Source organism: Hetaerina americana, unplaced genomic scaffold (assembly GCF_022747635.1).
Source record: "Hetaerina americana unplaced genomic scaffold, ioHetAmer1.1.p SCAF_6, whole genome shotgun sequence".
NCBI lineage: Eukaryota > Metazoa > Arthropoda > Insecta > Odonata > Calopterygidae > Hetaerina > Hetaerina americana.
The window spans coordinates 66,792,003-66,812,724 of NW_027287205.1; the positions used below are offsets into that span (position 1 = coordinate 66,792,003).

Consider the following 20,722-nt stretch of genomic DNA (forward strand, 5'->3'; position numbering starts at 1 on the left):
CATCACTCAATGGCCGCCCCAATAGGGTCATACGCCTTTGCAGCCGCCTCGCTGAAGAACAGGCTCTACGTGGACTACCTTTCGTCTTGCTCCTAACCTTTGACCTACCTGGCATGGGTGGCCCTACCAGGAGCAATAATTATTACTCCCGCCAGCACAGCTCTAGGGGTCATCGAAACTCACAAGCCCTTCCACCACGTCAAGGTTGTAGTCCATGGGAGTGGTTATTCTTACCTATTACCTTCCAAGTGTCAAGAGCAATGAGTAAATGATTTCTGAAAATAAGTGTATCTGCTAGATTTCGCGCCAAAGCTGTTTCTTAATTCTACATTCCCTTAGCTTTCTCAGATTATCGCACACAAAAAAGCCGTTTGTAGTTGAGGAATCAGGGTTTAGATAAAACTTCGAAGTAAGCATTCCGGAACACTTATGGTGTTTCGAAACTATTCCCAAAAATCGTGTCAGTACTAAATTAAAAGATAGAAATGGAAATTTTGAATTGAAAATACTGAATGAATTGTCAGGTGAACTTAGAATTTCGCAAAAAAACAACGTGGTTATTGTAACTTTTGAAAATGTTTGCACAAGCTAGCTCTAATGTCAACATATTTACATTCGCACGTCATCTGTCAATTCCTTCTTCTTAGCTACATAGATGTCAGTACCACTGCTTAGGGTGTCCAAACTTCTTATCGTTTAGCGCGTTACATTCGTTAGGCACGTTAGGTGCCTAAAAGCGAAGCCCAGCTAACACCTACCTAGTTTGGGTCAGCTTAAATAAATACCAAGGGTAAAGAATAGTATGTTGCGCACTCCTCCTGGTCCCCCAAATACCCCTCGACTTTCGCCGAAAAGACACCCTCATTCGGAGGTGTGCAGGGGCATGAGAGAGTGCCTTTCTCCCTCCATCCTCTCACCCCTCTCCAGTCCCAAGCCAAGAATACGCTTTCTTCCCCTAGGGCATACCATATTCTCATGGCGTGGAAAGCCCAGGAAAAATAGATAGGTTTCCATCCTACACTAGCTTCAAACTGCATGAATATCGGCCTGAGCATGTACGGGAGCGTGTGGCAGAGGCTGTTAGGATTCCATTCCCTGTGAGATCCTGATCATGGACATAGGAGATAGGTACAAATACTCATTATTTCCCCGAACAATCATAAATCATAATAGTAAGAAACCGAAGTCCGTTTGGAAGTATTAAAAACATTGAATTTACAAGTCGGAGCAAAGTTAAACACTGCAAAGATGTTAGGTATACTTTCAGGTGCATGTGTATGTAAGATGTAGTTTGAGTGTTTGCATGTGTGGGGTGTAAGTGTTCTTGCATGAACGTATGCCATGTTTGTTGTGTGGATGTATGAATTTGTGGTTCTAGCATGCGGTTTTTTTTCTTTGCTGAATTACGGGTGGTGTCCTAACACCCCCCGCCACACGCCCTTGCGGCGGCTTGCGCGAGTAGATGTAGAGATCATCCTCTTCTCCTGGGTGAAACATATGCAGGTAACATGTGGACAAGCTAACAAAAAATTAGGATTAATTGGAAGTGTGTTGAGGAACTGTGATGAAAAGGTTAAAGGAGATGCTGTCTTTCGCTCGTTAGGCCTCGTTTATAATATGCTGCTAGTATATGGGATCCTTATGAAGTTGGATTTATTGCCGAATCGGATCGCGTGTAGCGTAGAGGAGCTAGATATGTGAAACATTATGACAAGCTGAGTAATGCATCAAAATTATTAAAGGGTCTAGGTTGGATTTCACTCACGGAGGGAAGGTTACATTACAGATTAAATCTCTTGCATTAATTGGAAGGATGTCTCTTTACCGATGATTTTTTATATGTTTTATTTGCCCCATCCTACTGCGGTAGGAGAGATCATGTCAATTTAATTCGAGTGATTAAGTGTAGAACAGATAGATTTAAGATGTCATTTTTCCCACGAACGATAAGGCTTCAGAATAATATTGTTCGACCGCGCTAGGAGGGAAAAGTATTTTTGGTCAAAAGAAATGTGGTGTTCACCCACTGCCACACACCCCAGTATTGGCTCGCAGGGTACTAAATAAAATAACATAAATATGATAAAGCAAGATAAATTGCGAATGTATGAGATTGTTCGTAACGTGGACGGCGGTTTAGAATTGGATTTTTTGTTTTGGAATTTAGAGAATACTTAAATGGAGTTACGTTTTTACTATAAATTGGAAGTAAAGGAAAGGAAGGTAACAGTATTAAACAGGTATACACTAATTGCATCCCGTTCCGTGGGTACGGGATGGGGCGAGGAGTTGGTTTCCACCACCACCCCTATATCCTTTAAATTTGCACCCCCTCGGCGCCTTTCGTTAAGAGTAGGCCGACGCCGGGTTTCTCTCCACCCTTCATTCTTTCCTGTCCAACCCTAATGGCGCAAATGATCTCAGCTGTCAGTCACTTCCATAAAAAAACTACTTCTACTATTACGACGAGTATTATCGAGACCCTTTTATGGACATGCTCATGCCTACTCCGTTTGATCTAGTTTATTAATCGAAAAGTCTATAAGAGTTTACTATTCTCTGTTGAAATCAATGAGAAGCTAATCTTTTATCCCAAAAATATGCAATCTGAAAGTTATTCCTGCAGATACATGCGAGAGGAAGAAATAGATACTGCACTCAAATAATTTTTTTATTCTACCATACAATAGTTTTGTCCACCATTCTCTTTAACTTAAGATTTTATAAATTATTAAACATGTCCAGTACTATTTCTTATTATGCCATTAAGTATCTCCAATTTCGACCGCTCCAACTTATTCTGCAATTAACGTCTTATTTGTCTTTTCTTTTATTTCACAACTTTAATGTTTTCCATTTTTTAATTCTAAGCCCCATTTTTACGTCTCTCCTATATCTGGTCTGAATCGTCGAAATATAACAAAAAGGGTATGGGGCTTTAAAGCAATTCCCTTCGGCACTCCTGAAAAAAACATCTGTCCCGGATGAACTTGTTTTTTCCCTTCTCCAAGCCCTTTAAACACCCTTCCTCCCCCTTATTCCTTTACCCTTTCCACCTGGTGCTTGCACGCCCCTACTACACAATTTTTGGTGGGTCTCGGGGAGGGGAGATGAATGAACTCAACCCATAGACAGCTAATTTCTGTTTACGTATCGATGAAAAGTTCCTAATCCAATTGGTCCCTCTCTCGTTAATAACTAATACGTAATAGTCCTTGGAAAAAATAGAGAACAAATTATTTTGGGTTTTTGTTTAATTTTCAACATACTCTCTTTGTAGCTTGATACCCTTTTCCCAGCATTTCTTCAACTTTTTTAAGCTGCCCAAAATATAGGATTTCGATAGGTCCTTAAAATAGGCATCTGAGTTGACGATGACCTCGTCCAACGTGAATTCTTTTCTGCCGAGCTATTTTTTCGAGTTCTGAAATAAAAAAAATGTCATTGGGACCAACTCAGGTGAATACGGTGGATATTGTTATAATTCGAACTTTAATTCCATAATATTCTCCATCGAAACTGCCCAGGTGTGAATTGTGTTGATTGAAGAGAAATTTTTTTCCTTGCCAAATGAGGACTTTTTTCTTGATTTATTCGCTCAACCGGTGTAATAACGACGCATAATTATCCCCATTTATCTTTTGCCCTTTTTGCAAGTAATCGAAGCTTGCAGAAACCAACCCTCAGTTTCGACTCTTCCTCTGTCCCTGGAGTTAAGTAATGCACCTATCCATGTATCGTTCACAGTTACGTTTCATCGCAGAAACTCGTCAGGATTACGACCTTCCGTCACTATCGGGCAGTCAGGACACGTGAACGCTCGAGCACGTGCGTGAGGGCGAACTACGTAGAGGCGGGAAGAGCCATACGATGGGGCTTCATACAGCAGAACTAAAAGCTAAAGGCGCACGCATTCTACGTTGCCTCTGTCTAATCCGCGAGAATGAGGGGAAGTGGAGACGAAGGAGAAAGAAAACGCGGGGAAAGTATGGCATTGGACTGACGAATACAAAAGAACGTGACAAATGGAATGGGTGCGCGGTTCTCCCAAGGTCAGCGCTGTAGGTTCTCTCTCTCTCTCTCTCTCTCTCTCTCTCTCTCTCTCTCTCTCTCTCTCTCTCTCTCTCTCTCTCTGGGAGTATACCTAGGTGACCACCGATCAACCACTGACTGGCTGATGCCATAACAACCCGAGCCACCCGCTTTTGCGGTGGCTTGTGGGTTGACAAGTACATCTACACAAATAGGAACCCTTAAATATGCGATGACTCAGAGCAACATTAAACCTTTTGTAAAGGTACCAGTCGTGTGGTTTTGCATCCGAAATTGAAGTAATAATTCAGCCCCATAACAATATATGCAGGACAGACAATTATCGCGAGATAAGAGAGATAGACTGCCGAGGGTATAGATTCAGGCGTTCTCTTTTCTCGGGCACCATTTGCGCAAGAGGGTAAAACCTTAGACAGAAACGGGTAAACACTGGCGAAAATAGTCAAGAACACAAAAGTTACATTCTCTTCAACTTACTTCATAGCTGGCGTCTTTTTTGGATGTGTGGTGAGGTTTCGTGTAGATAAATACGTTTGTGAATTGTCCGTCCTCCATGAGTTGAATGTTACCTGGTAATTAGTGGCCGAGCTGCATGTTAGCCCACCCTTTTTAAAGGGATTCCTTACTTGTGTCCTTAGTGCAGTAAGTGGAGTGGTTGCTAACAGTTGTAATGTGTGTAACGGATTTTGCATGGCCGATGTCCCGTGGCCCCCTCCCAAGTTCCCTTTAAGTTGATCACGGGCTGCCAGTGTTCGTGGAAGTATGGGTTTAGATGCAGTATGGATGGTGGCCAAAGATCCACTGCCACACGCCCTTGACACGATTTGTGAGATATTTTATGGATATGAAATACCCGGCGATCCACCGAAAATGTGTATGGCAGGAGTTGGAAGCTCTAGGTGGAAATTCTACGTTATGAGGGAGAGGGAGGGTGTTTAAAGGGTTAGGAAAATGGAAAAAAAACAACCACTTAAAATCAATGAAAAGAATGGCGGCGCAAAAATATGCATGTACGCGTTAGCGGAAAAACTTAATTTTTTAAAAAGTGTTAATTTCAATCCTCGCAGAAGTTCTCAGGTGTATTAAATGGGAGGAAATAAAAATGAACTTGTTCTAAATGCATTTATTTCTTGCATATCATTGGAGAAATACTGGTTGTTAAAGAATTGAGGCCAATGTAATGCCGGAAGGAATGAGTTAGTCGGGTGATCGATTGCACTGATTCCATGTATCTGTTATATTTCATTAATGCTTGCAGGAATCAATAGTTTGGGACCATCTCAATGTAAATGAGTCATTAATTTAGTTGATATTACATTTAACGATAGCGAAAACTTAGCGCAGTTAATTTACTCATCCAAATATTTTGGGTCTAGTTATCATTAAGATTTTTTGCGCATCCTGCTTCAAGGTATCTAGACTTCTAATGATATTCATTCTGCTCAAATGGTGGAACATTTTCTTGTAGATTACTTTCGAGTTGGACTCTTGTCTAAATGGACCATTACCACAAGACAGCCGTGACTTTCGCAAAATGTCTTCAGCAGCAAGCATCTTCCCAAGAACGGCATGGGCAAATTGGGAAGGAAATCAAGGAAATGTGACCTTAAATAATATTAAAATTTGGTACGCATTTGACGATGTCAAATCCATTATGAATTGGAGAGACATTGAGGGTGTAATTAGAATTGTTACAAATTGCTACCTGAAGAGAGTAGGCGTCACGGGTATGCTGGAGGAATTAATTTGGGGACCCCTTGAATCTCGGAAAGAGCAGGCAAGACTTAGGACCTTAGAAAGGTAGAGGAAACCTGAGTTTTCTTACAATCCAGGGGGGATTATTACCGTACCAAATGACACTGTTAAATTCGTCCACTGGGTTAATCTATATATATAAAGGAGAGTGTTTGTTTGTATGTTTGTAATTTGTTTACTTTTTTGCTGTCATAGAAACAGCATTTTTCCAACTATGCCAGCAGGATACTTTTGCAAGAAAACTATTGTATTCAGAATTGCCGAGATATTATACGTGGAATACATCAAGGAAAGTCTTTTGTAGAAGAAAAATGGGCAACTTTGATCCTGAGAATAATATTTATTCATGTGACGCATTGGGCCGAGTCTACACAGTCCATCCTAACAACGCCGAATGTTATTTTTTAAGAATGCTTCTACATACCACTAGAGGACCTCGCTCATTTGCCGAATTAAGAACGGTAAACGGAGAAATATGTGAGACATTCAGAGGAGCTTGCCAGAATTTAGGGTTGCTAGAAGGAGATCAACACTGGGATGACTCATTGCGAGAGGCCAGTTTGATTTCTCTTCCAGGACAAATCCGAATTTTGTTTGCCATCATAATAACCTCCTGTAATCCATCTAACCCAAAAAAAATATGGGAAAAATATAAAGAATCAATGAGCGAGGATATACTGGCCAAAGTTCGAAGTGAAAATCCTACATTGGATATTACGTTTAACTCCGACATTTTTAATAAAACTTTGATTATTTTGGAGGAAAAGTGTACCACCATGGTTAACAAGACTTTAGTGGAACTCGGTCTTTTTGCACCTGTACAAGATCAACAGGGTGTATTTTATCCAGATTATATACGTGAAACTAGCTACAATGTCTTAGACTTAGAAGCATACATCGCGGATAAAAAGCCACTTTTTAATGAAGATCAGAAATTCGCGTGCGAAACAATAATGGATCAAGTAGATAAACAAGAAGGAGGTATCATTTTTCTTGATGCTGCTGGTGGCACGGGAAAAACATTTTTAATTAATTTAGTTCTCGCTGAAATCAGGGTTCATGGAGAAATTGCTCTAGCCGTTGCATCTTCAGGTATTGCAGCGACATTAATGGAAGGAGGAAGAACAGCCCACTCTGCCCTTAAGTTGCCACTTAATATTTCCCGACAAGAAAATCCCACATGTCATATAAATAAAACAAGCGGCCAGGCACAAGTTCTTATAGAATGTAAATTGATAGTATGGGATGAGTGTACGATGGCTCATTAAAAATCTCTTGAGGCCCTCAACGCAACACTTCAAGATCTTAGAGGAAACTGCAGTTTAATGGGAGGAGCTCTGGTACTCCTGTGTGGAGACTTCCCTCAAACTCTGCCTGTCATTCCAAAATCGACTCCAGCCGATGAAATTTATGCCTGTTTAAAACATTCTGTTCTATGGAATCATATCCAAGAAATTACCCTTAAACAAAACATGCGAATCCTCTTAAGAGATGGGAATGCTCAAAATTTTGCAAATAAACTTTTGGAGATTGGAGAAGATAGATTAGTTATTGAAGCATCTGGTATGATAAAATTGTCATCAGATTTATGTGTATCGGTGAAAACTGTCCGCGATATGATACAAGCAGTCTATCCTAACGTTAATCAAAATTATAAAAATTTAGAATGGTTGCGAGAAAGAGCGATTCTTGCTCCTAAGAACGATGATGTTAATGAAATTAACAAGGAGATACTAGCCATGCTGCCAGGAGACGTGATTGAATATAAATCGGTTGATACCGTAGTGGATGCTGACGAAGCCGTCAAATATCCAACGGAATTCCTAAATTCACTTGATCCAGCTGGATTGCCACAACATCGCCTTATACTTAAAGTAGGATCTCCAATCATTTTATTGCGAAATTTAGATCCACCAAAACTCTGCAATGGGACACGATTGTGTGTGACAAAATTAATGAAAAATATAATCCAGGCAGTCATTTTAACTGGAAAAGGAAAAGGTGAAATAATTTTTATTCCACGGATACCTCTAATACCAACTGATCTTCCCTTCAACTTTAAAAGATTACAGTTTCCAGTCCGGGTAGCTTTTTCAATTACCATTAATAAATCACAGGGACAGTCTTTAAAGTTTTGTGGTGTTGATCTAAGATCGCCATGTTTTAGCCACGGGCAACTTTATGTTGCTTGCTCCAGAGTAGGTTCGCCCAAAAATTTATATATTCTTTCTCCTGGATATGAAACAAAAAATGTAGTTTATAAACAGGTGTTAAATAAAAAAGATTCTTAAATTTGTATGAAGTAGTGTATTATTGTACTTTATAATTTGTTGTTTTTATTTATGTAGTATATTTATATTATTGTTTCTCCCTAACCCGTGCAAAGCCGGGTATTCAGCTAGTACATAATAAAAGAAAGATAGATATCGTAACAGGCGGATTAAAGCACTGGTTCTTCACTCGCTCGATACGTAAGCATGACAAAATCGAACTGTAGCGCTCGTAAAAATTAATTTAAAGTCTAATATGTATAATGTAATCAAACACAGCAATAAACGTATACGAGTAATTTATGTTGGTATTTGGTTGACTGTACGTATGTGCGCAGGTGTTTTTTGTACTAACTAGTATTTACGACTGATAGGATTTACCAGTATCCTAGTTAATGTTGGCTAATATTATTTAATGTATGAATAGTGATGTAACAGCCCCCGACACACGGTCTAGCGCCAACTGGCGGTGTATTGTGTAGATGAGATGTAAAAACCTCTTTTTAGGTAAATACATGTCATTCAAGCCCAGCGCTGGAACAGAGGAACAATTCTATATCCAAATTGCATTGGCAGACACAATGAGACAGAATTCGGACTGCCGATTTGGATGAAAAAATGAATGCAATTCAAGTTTTTTTCTCTTGAACAGATCGTGATGGTCACAGTATAAATAATCACGCACGGTAATTCGAACATTACGAAAATAAAATGATACTCAGTGCGGTCATTAAATACCATAGTGGTTTTGACATACCCAGGCACACACCATCTTGTCGGCGTAGATGCCCACTCTAGGTGTAGATGTACACTCAAATCCGTAGATAAAATCTAAGAGGAATCGTGTCAAAATAAAGTGATCTATTAAATCAGACAGTTGTAATGAATCACATTGTACTCAAAAATCACACCAATATAAAAATATGTTTGCTTTATTCTATTTTGTTTGGAGAGTGTATCGCAGTATCGTTGTATATAGGGTTTCCAAAGTGTACATTTTTTATCCTTCGTGAATCAAAGGTGGGAAATCATATATCCCAAGAATTCTCCTCGTCACTCGTTATGCGGATTGTCGCTAAGTAAGTTATGCTTAGCCTCAATATTTTTGTAGATTTCAAAAAGGCGTTTGATAGAGTGCATTGGAAAAAACCTAATGAGTATATTGCAGAAAATAGGAATAGATTGGAGGGATAGGAGGCTAATCCGCAATCTGTACATGTCTCAGACTGCTCAGGTGCGAGTGGGGAACGGAGAGTCCGGATGGGCAGTGTTAGGAAGAGGTGTAAGGCAGGGCACGTTGAAGTTTCAATCTCGTCACTTAGATTAAGTTCGCAAGTAACTTCGCCACTTAGTACAAGGAGCATTTGGCCCCGACGGCCGTCCCGCCCACCTGTTGAATTGGTGAAAGTACCCAGAAAGAAGAAGTTGAGAGGAGTAGAGGTAGTTCGTGAAACGGCTATTAGATGGCTTTTTTGGTGTCGCAGTGTAAGCATCGTTAGCAAAACGCTCTTTAAAGACCTCTTGCGTATTGTAAAGAGATATGTGTCGCTGAATGAGATACCCTTGACATTGTCCATAATCTGAATTTATCGATTTTTCCTGACATATATGGAATTACAGATTAAGTTAAATGTACTCCATAGCCATCGGTATAAGAGGAAGCGCTACGTTTTGGTGGATGTATATTGTTCGCTCTTAGTGTTGTCTTCAGTGGGGTCAATCCTGACCACCTTGACTAGTGATGAATGTGTGAAATGATCAATATGTTGATTAACTCACGCCACTAACGTGACCTCGCAACGCACGTTAGTGGAACTTCTGATAGTACACTGAAGACAGATAATTACCAATGGTATTTTGCCTTTGGAACTTCACAGTGGAATCTTACTCGTGAATCTTAGAGTGAATTGAATAATAGCAGTAATAATATTATTGTTTCGCTCAGATTGAACCAGAGGTTTGGTGTTGCACTAGAGTTAATTTTGAGCACAATATCGTTTCAAAGCTTCTTTAAACAGAACTCTCCCTCCTATGCCTCACTTACAAGAACTTCAATGTTGCTACTTCATAAGAATCTGAATAAATTAGCTGTCTGATTTATATCCATCAGCAGCCATACTAACTAATTCGTTTAGGCGTTAATAATAACCGTGATTCCCTTACCAACCAGATTTATAATTGGCTATCTAATTTCAACATATGACAAACCTGTCTTTCTCCTTTGCAAATCTCTGCTCATCACCATTCTTTATTTCTCGCCCTTTTTTCTGCATTCGCTCCAATAAAGAGCCTGCCAAATGCTACTTTCCTCCAGTATGTTTCTATAGCGGTCAACATCTGAAATAATTGAAACCACTATACTACACCTATTTTGATCTTCTCGATATACAGAATGCAAACCAGAATAACCTAACTCCTTTCGACTTAGCCTATTAGTCTTTTCATTCATTAGTTAAGTAGTTTATAATACTATGGATGCAAAAATACAAGTCTAGTGGATTATACAATGAAATTTATCAAAACCCCGAGTCTAGTTCCGTTGTGAGAATGTCTCAGTCTCGCATCTAAATTTTCAGCAGTTTATTGAGTTTCCATTACCTTGCAATCAGCTCGGAAAGGGAAATCTTAATTGAGTTCGCACGCCCATTCCTGAAGCCTTCTTCTCCAAATATGGTCTTAATCAAAGTGAAGAAACACCTTTCTCCTACCTATTCGCTACATTTTCATACAATCCGTCAAATGAAAACTAGCCTCTTCAATGCACTAATTTCAGGGTCTAAAAATAAATTATCTTAACTGGGATTCGAACCCGGATCCCTCAATTTCCGGCCGAATGCTGTAGCCAGTAAGCTATCGAGGCATCCTCTTATACTCTGAAATTTTCTACCGGGTATCGAGGAATCCGGGTTCGAATCCCAGTCAAGGCGAATGATTTTTACTCTCTGAAATTGATGCATTGTAATACACACTTAGCGGATAAATCCGTTAAAAGTTACTGTTGCGGCATCTCTTGCAGTTTCTTGGAATTATCCTCTTCGAGGCTGACCAGCATTTCATTTTTATGAATGTATCCTGGGGGTTGCGATAGCCCTGGGGTAGAGCGTTGGACTTCTGACCGAAGGGACCGGATTCGATTTCCAGGCAAGCTACTCTGGGCGGCCTCAGCTGCACCCAAGCTTTGTGATGTTTTGGGTACCAGGCCTTCCTGGGAAAACATAGCCGGCACAGGGAACTGGCCCCCCTACCATGATTCACCTACCAAACCGACCTTCGGGTTGATTACTGTGTTTATGATTTATATTGAATGTACCCTATGAAAGGCTTAAATTCATTATAACGCCCCAGTGTTTAACCTGTTCTGAAATAACTTCCCTCGATTCCATCCACTGTAATCATCAATAATTTATTTCACATTTTTTCTTTAATTCCAAACTTTTGTGCCGCATATTGTATGATATTTCATCATAAAGGTTCAGAAACGAGGAATGACCGCGGAGCAAAAACAATAGATCTTTGCTGAGGCTGTGTTTAAGCATTTGTCCTGTTCTGAAATAACTTAACTCGAGATCCCATCAACTGTAATAATCTATAATTTATGTCATGCTTTTTCTCATTCCAAAATTTTAATGCCGTACAGTTTATGATATTTTTTTCTAAAAATTTAGTAACAAGGGATGATCACGGAGAGAAAAAATAGGCTCTCTCTACGGAGGCTTAGTGTAATCATCACAAACACTTGGGTTTAAACATCATAATAGGCATTCAATTGTTCCAGACTCAACTTTGTGGAAGTTCATTTTCATTAAATTAAGAGCGTAATGTACGAGTATATTTCCACTGTTCTTTGTTTACGTATAACTAGTTTCAACACTTAAGCATCATCATCAGGTACGTGATGATGACGCCTAAACGTTGAAACTAGTTATACGTAAATAAAGAACAGTGGAAATTTACATTTTGTTCTTCATTTAATGATCATAATAGTCGTAGGAAATTCTCAGAGATTCAAAAAGATATCACATAAGTTTTACGTATTATGGTAATGCAGAGATTTGGGAAAAGCATGATTAATTCGCAGTGTCCCTGGAGCGGATGTGGATTCAGACCATAACATAGTACCAATTAAGTGTGAGTTCAGACTCAAAAGGAAGAACGGGTAAGGTCAAGCATCACCTCCAAGATTTTGCTGGCCGTGACCTACTAAATTTCGAGGCACATGGCCATCAACCGACTACGTAGACAGGGGTTATATTATCTTTGCTTACACCCTATATTTAAAAAAAATATTTAATTAGTATAGTGGTCTCAATTCCTGTATGTCAAATGTTGACCACATGAGAGACACACTGGAAGGATTGCAGTATTATGCAGACTGTGCATTAGGGTGAATGTAGAAAAAAGGATGCGAAATGATGAATCGAGATGAGCAGCAATGTGCAGAGGAGAAAGACAGGATGTATAACTTATTCCTGAACAATCATTAAATCAAAGAGTGTAGACATTTTTATGGTTTCCATAGGAAAATACGAAATTTTTAAAAAATTACTTATTGTAGCCAAAGAAATAGCTTCTTGTGTCCATGCAGGCAAATCGTACCCCCACAGATCTTTAGTATGATGCACTTGATAATGTATTATTTGTAAAATACGAGAATTTCTCTTGAGAATTCCTCCATAAACGCAGCATTGAGCTGACCGAGGCGTCTTGCCATGCCCACTCACTTCCTACCTCTCCAACTCCCGTGCCGCCGTCACAGCACTGCGGAGGATCGTAAGCAAAAGACCTAATGAAAGGCGGAGAGGGATGAGTGGGGGGTGTTGAACGCTTTGAGTTTGACGTCGGCGTGCCATCTGTGGAGCCCGCTGCGGACGCCCCAGAGCAGCACGTGACCTGCGATGACGTAACTTCCTGCTGTTCTGACACCTACCCGCTCTGCGCCCTATCCCTATATAGCCTATTCCGGGAATCACACCGGAGGCGCGACGTAGTGATCGCTCAGCCGGGATGAATGAAATGCCACATCCCTCCCTCCTCCCCCTCTCCACACACTCATCTGGTCCGCATGCGTGCGATTCAGTCAGTCGCCCCGCTATCTCTCTCTTTCCCGCCTCTCCCATCGCGCAAGCAAATGTCGCATTTCGCGGTCTACAGCACCCGCCGCGAATTCCCACCTAAGCTCTGCTGCGTGGTGTCGAAGGATTAGGATGTCCGTTTGGTATTGCGTTTACCTTTTTCGACGAAAGCCTCCAGGATCCCTATCAGCGTGACTTACAATGACGACTGCTGATATTGGCGGCACGCATTGTCTTAGCTGCAATGTGAAATTGGAACTAAAGGCTCAATTCATGACAAAAAAAGATAAAAAATACCTAGTTCTGGAGTGCCCTTATCAACTAGTCTGTATATAGCCCAGGGAGTCGCCTAGGTGTTTGGGACTGAATGGTCACACCAACCGACCAACCACGTCCGGTCGTCCGCGTCTGTATGTGCATTCCCGGCCGATGAGTAGCTGACCTAGCATACAGTCTACTGGACAGTCGCCGAAGTTGGTCGACAGTGGATTGAGCGTTTTGTCGACCTTATGGCTGATCGTGGCCTTGTTGTATCAACGGGAGTACATGTATACACTTACGCACAGCATGAACATTCGACCCAATCGAGACACGTATTTAATTTTGAAAAGTTTTTCATGTCTTCCTTTGGGCCGCAGAAACAAGTATCAGTAATGAAAAATATGAACACACACACATTTTCGAATGTTTCCTCTTGGATTGGAGCACCAAAATCTCACCGAGAAAGAGGCGATCGCGTTTACATATGCATTTGTCTGTCATTTTCTAAGTGAACCTTTATAGCACAAAGACATTATTTTGCGTAATGATAATAAGGCCATTGCACAGTAGAGAGACATTACAAAATTCTAGAAATCATGAGAGAACCTGACCCACCTCTTCCAAAGCTATATGACCCTTGATTTGGTCACTGTAGTCGGAATCAGACGGCGAGTTCAATCCTTAGGGATGACCACTGCACACTTCAAAAGCGAAGAACGAATAGTATAGAATTTCCAAGCGGCTGTTCTAAGTTACACATCACATTGCTTCAGAAAAAAGACCTTGGTCCCTCGTCTCCTGGGTTCATTCATCTCTACGTCGTTTAGCATGGGAAACCATGAAGGGAGCGCTCTGGATTGGGCAGACTCACTATAAATAGCCTGCCACTTTTGTGAGATCCTAAGGTGTGGAAAGGAGAGACCAGGTCATCCATGGCAGCGCTGCTGTCGACGGTGTGACCTGGTGAGTTCGGTGCTGCATGTTCATGTGTGCTAAGCAATGGCCCAAGGACTACAGAGTAAAAAATTAATAATGCCTCCATGTATTCCTATGAACTCGGGCCAATGTCGATCGATTAAATCCACCCAATGAGAAAATTTCAGCAAGACAATCACGAGAGAGAGATCTTCGCCGAACCAATGCTGTCTATATTTTAGTAAACTAAAGCTCTGTAGGCGATTCCCTGAGCTGTACATTTTGAAATGAACTGTACATTACCAGCGTAAAAAAGAGTAACACATTACACAGATGTTTGGTGAAAGACGAAGGCAATTAATAATGTATTAATATATATTACGTAATTTTTTACGAAAAAAGTGATTAGGCGAAAGCTGCCGACGAACGTAATACGATTCCTCAAACCATGTAATCCATTAGATCCCCAAAGACCTCGATTTCAGATAGTTTCCGATAAACAATAGAAAAAATCGAACTTTTGTGTTCGATTGAATACAAAAGTAATCCCTCCCGTAGCCCGCGCATAGAGATTTAAATGTGGTCTTAATTTACCTTCGAAACATACCTAGTACTCGAGAGAACTCTATCACAGTTGTTACTTAAATTAACGAAAGGAAAATAGAAGATTGGTCTGCTGCTGGTTTCTCGTTGCCTTCGACGGGTGTCGCATTTCTGCCGTCGTTCAAGCAATTTATGTCACGTCTGCTAGCAGTACCGCGTTGCTGTAGCGACCGCTTTGGCCTCCACTTTCTTACACACTATAAAGGAGGGCTGCTTGCCTCTCTATCCATTGTTTGGAGACAACCACTCTCCAAGTGGCTGTTCTTCGTGTGATTCGGAGTATTTGTAGGTCATTTTACCCAAGGGTGGTCTCCTGCGTCCTCCATGTACCAGCGCTCATTGCCCACGACCGCTTACAAGACTAGCGCACTCGCTTATTTTGCACCCGACCTCAATATCTTGAGGTCAAATCACAATCCGAAATCCGGTGTACGCACCCATGACTTAAATCTCAGCCGCGAGACACTCCCACATTAGAAATATAAATAAGTGAGATTAAAGAGACGGCATATACGAAATGATGAAATGAGCCATGCAGGCATAATGACGGAATTACACTCTTAACTGTTAAGTCTCGAACTTTCCTTGGTGTGTGAGGACATGCATGGGCTTGGTACGACATAAACCTATGATCCGTAGTTTACGAGGTTAAATTGAAATCATGGACTAATGTTTTTCATCCATACACTCATTTGCCAAGCAGTGTGATTAATAAGGTGTTCCTTCATCAATTCTATGATCCATTTTACAAAAATTCATTCGGAAATGGAAGACAATCAATACGAAATTCTACCTCCTTCTTTTGTAGCGGTGATTGATGAGATTGGGATGTCAATGAAAAATGAATGAAAAATTATTGACACCCTATATTCTTAGCAACTAGGCAAAGATTAAATTTTGACTATTTAAAGAGTCAATTGGTCATAAGTAACCCATATTATAAATGTTTTCGTGAATTTTTGCATGTTTCCGTCGTTAGTTAACCTTATGCCTCCTTTATAATTGGTTTGAGTGGAGATCAGCTTCTTACTGGAATATAACCTTTTCGGAAAGAAGAGAGATATTTAGCGGTCAACTTTTCTTTTCCTCGTTCTACGAGTTCGAAGGACTGGTTTGCATCGGTTCAAGGTTTTGTGGAGTCACCGTGATTGCGGAGGCCATAAATTCGATGTTACCCGCGAATGGTGCCGTCATTCACACGGGAGGCTTTGCTCTCCCCGCTGATAAGCTCGATCTCTTCAAACGTTTCACCTTAATGCCTGGAAATGCTTCGTCATGGCGTTACTCGTACGCTCGTGCGTATTCATGAAACCAGCTCAAGTTGCTGCAATGACAGAGACTGTCATAACTTCCGCGATAGGATCGTAAGAAAGCCTAAACTATACGGTATCGATCTCTAGCATATTGTGTAATGGCGTTTAGTTTAAGATGACCAGCCATTGGGGAAATATTTGACTTAATCATTTAATTTTTAAAATGAATAGCCATCGCTCAAGTTTTCAGTAGTTTGAATGGTAATCAATGCCAAATTTTACTGATATCAGCATGATTTGTATGTCTTCCTGCGGAGACTTTCCCCAAACTTCTTATCGGGTTCTCATCTACCGATATTAATAATAATAATATGAGATTAGAGTGAGAACTATTTAGAACCCTTGATGTGAAAATTGAACTCATATGAGTTGTGATTTATTGCTCGATTAAATGCTGCTTCGTACTGCGAGCGAGTCCTCCATTTCCACAAACTTTGATAAATTCTATTGATTCACCACAATTAGTATTGCTAAGGCCAGTATTTACTTTCAAAAGCTTTTAATCAAAACATTATACCATTCTGAGCCGGATCTTAAAAGTAGTTTTCAATATGAGATCTAGCCTAGCACCTTTCCTTAACTATTTCGTTCTAAATTTTCACGTTTAATTTTGAATCCCTTCTCCCACTTTGTTGAAAAACATCATTAACCGAAATTTTGCCGTATATTTCTTCAAATTTTCACTTCGAATATTGTCAAAGTTCGTTGGACTGGTGACGTGTTTCATATTTCAGGGATATTTGATTGTTATGCTCACTTAGTAAACAATGAGATTTAACTAAATTTTCTCGTTGTAACTACTTTTGGATTTTCATTTAAAAATTTATTTTTTCTCAAATTATTAATTCGTATTGAATTAGGTTTTTATCATCTACTTTTAAAATTGACTATTTTTATATTAAACAAAAAAACAGATTTCATACGCATTGACCATCATTCGCCTCAAAGCGCTCCTTTCGAAAAATTAACCCCAAAATTGAAGAAGACTTTCTAAAGAGGTATTATTTTATGGTTCCGTATTTACGTTCGTCAAATTTTCAATCTTATTTTTCACTCATTCTCGTCCCATATTACTCTTGTACAAACGTTAGTTGGAAAAAGGATGCGCATTTTCAAAACTGTACGGATGGAACTATAAAGAACAAATCGTCCTATTCCAGCCCTCTTTACGTTTTGATATTTTCATGAAATCCTTCCATCGCAAGCGTCATTTCCTTTTGCTACATCAGAGGCCAGTGTGATGTTGATGCCATGTGAAAACGCGGCTCGTGTAACTCTTCTTTCTCCCATCCTCCTGTCACATACCTAACTTCTTCACCACCGAAGCGTGACGTGATATGCGAGCAGACCCCGATTAGACCCCGCGTCCTTCAGCACGCGTTAATTGCATAGGTTTGCAATGTGATCTAGGAAATCTCTGCGCGACAGCAGGTATTTTCACAGAGATACGGGTGGAAATGGCAAAACTTGCCTTCGAAAAAATGAATATATTCCCAACAGATAGTCATGTGAACTTAGATAAACGAAAAACTTTTGCAGTAGCCTTCATCTGGAGTGCATTGCTCTATGGAAGTGCGAGTTGAGTTCGGGGAAAGAGAGAGATCGCTGAGGGGCAGTATTAGCGTGGACTTGGAGAAGGGTGATGAATAAAAGCTTGATAGAAAGGAAAGCACATCAGGAAGTTGCAGAGGAAATAGATGAAAAGATAGACTTTGTTATTGCAACGGAAAAAAAGGAATATTAAATATCGGGTACCGTATTTAGACCCGATTATTTTGCTTGAAGTATTATTTAGGAGAAGATGCTAGGGAAAAAAGGAAATGGAACATCCATGGGACAAGTCCACAGTATTCGAACGGGGCACAGAAATTGGTGGAAACAAAAGTTACTCAAAACTTAAGAGATTTGCAGAAAACAAGACCATTTGGTTTCGGCGACAATGGGTATAAAAGTGCCCTTCGTTAAAGAGCTATATCCTTGTCGGGCTACTTAGCTGATCGGAAATGCGAAATTTATAAGCAATAAAAATTTTAAAATGAGTTGAAAGGTAAGGATTTTGATGATAATTTAATTAATTAATTTTGGGATCAAAATATTGTTCCAGAAGTTCTCACACTAATACAAACGCAATGAAAGTAACCATTTATCTTGTTCTCTTAGTAGATTCCTGATTTATTTCTGAGTCATCTTGCATTTTAAATCTAGAATTCGACTTATTACCTATAACAATTCTGAAATAACACATCCAAACCTAAAAGTTATTATGGGAAATCAATTTAACAAACATTCCCCTTTACCGGGGCATGAGAAACAGCGTGATTTGCTGTGGTTCTGGTATGCATGGGTAATGGTACACAATTTAAAACTGGAGTTATTTTTAAAGCGATAATATTACCAATGAATATGACTTCTCCCTTAGAATTATTGTGTAGGCCTACGGAAAAGGGTGGACGGGTGAAACAGTAACTGTTTCGCCAGGTGTGGGTGAGGCGTTCCGAAGCAGTGTTGTTCAGACTGTCGGTGATCGCTTGGGATACGTTATGGCAGTATAAAACCCTTCACAAAAAACTGTGGAAGACCTGAAATTCTTTAGAGCTACCATTCCAGTGTCGGAATCCAAGTTAGGGCCATCATGTGACTATCTTTAGGAGCAATTCAGGGATCGTTCACGTAAAACGTGGATGGAATGCATTACTGCTACTCTAACAAATGGAGCAAACTAACAGAAACAAGTCGTAACGACTGTCTTTGCATGGTCAAATTATGTCCAAAATTCAATGCCAGCAGAATTGATGAGAAAGCCCTTCCTAAAATCGGAATCTCAATCGCTCTGGTTGGTGATGCCATCTATGAAGACGACGGTGATGACGAGGTAATGGCCTCAACAACCGGTGTTACAGGAAGCGAGGTGGAAGGCGATGACGACTTCATGACGGTTAATGACGTGAGTGAAGAACTTTATCGTAATACTGACCATGAATCACTGAAAAATTCTTCACAGTGAAATCGTTTTTCAGGTATTTTTAGAAATGTAACAGTTTTAAAACTCCTCGCGAAAAATTTTAATTTGTATTGTTCCAAAACATTTTATAATTATTTATCGAAGCATCACAAAGTATCAGACCAATAAAAAATGAAATAGCCCACTTTGGTCATCAGAAATAAACACAAAATAAAAATGATGATAATAAAATCTATAGTTGAACCCAGAGCCATTTATGATTCAGGATGTTGGCCCATAAGAAATACGAATAAAATAAGAATTAGGGCAATAGATATGGATTTTATGTACTGGTCGTGTTGATATTAGAACACATTGTAAATGGGGAAGTTAGGCAAATTATACATAAAAATAATACAATCCTGGAAAACATTGAACAGCTTCAATGGTGTTGCCATTCATGAGGATCAAATATGGTTTTAAAATGCTCATAACTATAGCCCTATACAATTAATAACTTGGTAACAAGTAATTTAGAAAGTCATGGAAGGGGAATGGATAACAGGAGAAGATTGGTTAGGACCAAAAGCCGGAAAATGAAAAGCAGAAAGAGCTTTGCTATCCCCGCAATCAATCCATGTTTTGTTCGACGTGATAAATTTTTTCTAACAAAACTCGGTAACTTTCTTTCAATTTCTTGACTTCGGCTTGTGATTAAGTCAAGGGTTTTTAGCGTAGCTCTTTGAGCTGAAAAATATACTTATGCTTGTACTCGAATCTCCTTATACACGAAGGTATGGTAAATCGGTTCGAGTGAGCGGATGAGTTTCAAAATCACCCATAAAATTATTTAGGATACGATTGATTATAGCCGTGTTATTTTCATAAATGCGCTCATTTCTAGTTACGGATAAACAGTAAATAACCCTGCGGTTCTCAATAATTAATCCCTTCAGATGGATTAGATGACATTCTTTCACTTTAATGTATATTTTAACAACTCTGTGCATGAAGTATGAAGTAGCGCAGATTTTTGATGTTAAAATGATTGGTTGAATATAATGTTTTTTTGAAGAGTTTTACCAAAATAGTGAATGTTTGGTCATATGTATTTTGTAGGCATGCTGGATCTTTCAATGGTTTCTTTCACTCTGCGAATCTCTCTCTTTAAATTCTCTAATCTTCCACATGCCCGGAGGCACGTGACATTCCAAGTCCCAGTGATAAACTGATTACAAAATTCGATTCTGGAGTAACTCAAGGAACCGAATGGAGGTCCGGTTTACCTCCTAAATGTTTTCATGTTGAGTTCTTTCAAATCTGTGATTTAATTCAATGAAAATTAAAAATAAGGATTGGTGAGCTGCTGCTTCTCGTGATATTTAACTGATCCTTTGCTTTCCTGATCGCGGTAATTGAAGTAATTCATACCAAGCATTCAGTGGTGCTCTATCGACCACTTTGTTCTTCACTTGCGCTCTTATAAAGGAGGGCTGCTGCTCCCTTCTTACGTATAACTATCCCCTCGCCAAGTCACGG

At 39.8% G+C, this 20,722-nt stretch overlaps 1 non-coding gene across 1 annotated transcript; it reads left to right on the forward strand.

Annotated features, from left to right (window-relative positions):
• Positions 1-9,782: 9,782 nt before the first annotated feature.
• On the forward strand, positions 9,783-9,901 carry LOC139695540 (U8 small nucleolar RNA). The gene has a single exon (XR_011702327.1). It is a non-coding gene; the product is annotated as a U8 small nucleolar RNA (small nucleolar RNA).
• Positions 9,902-20,722: the final 10,821 nt, after the last annotated feature.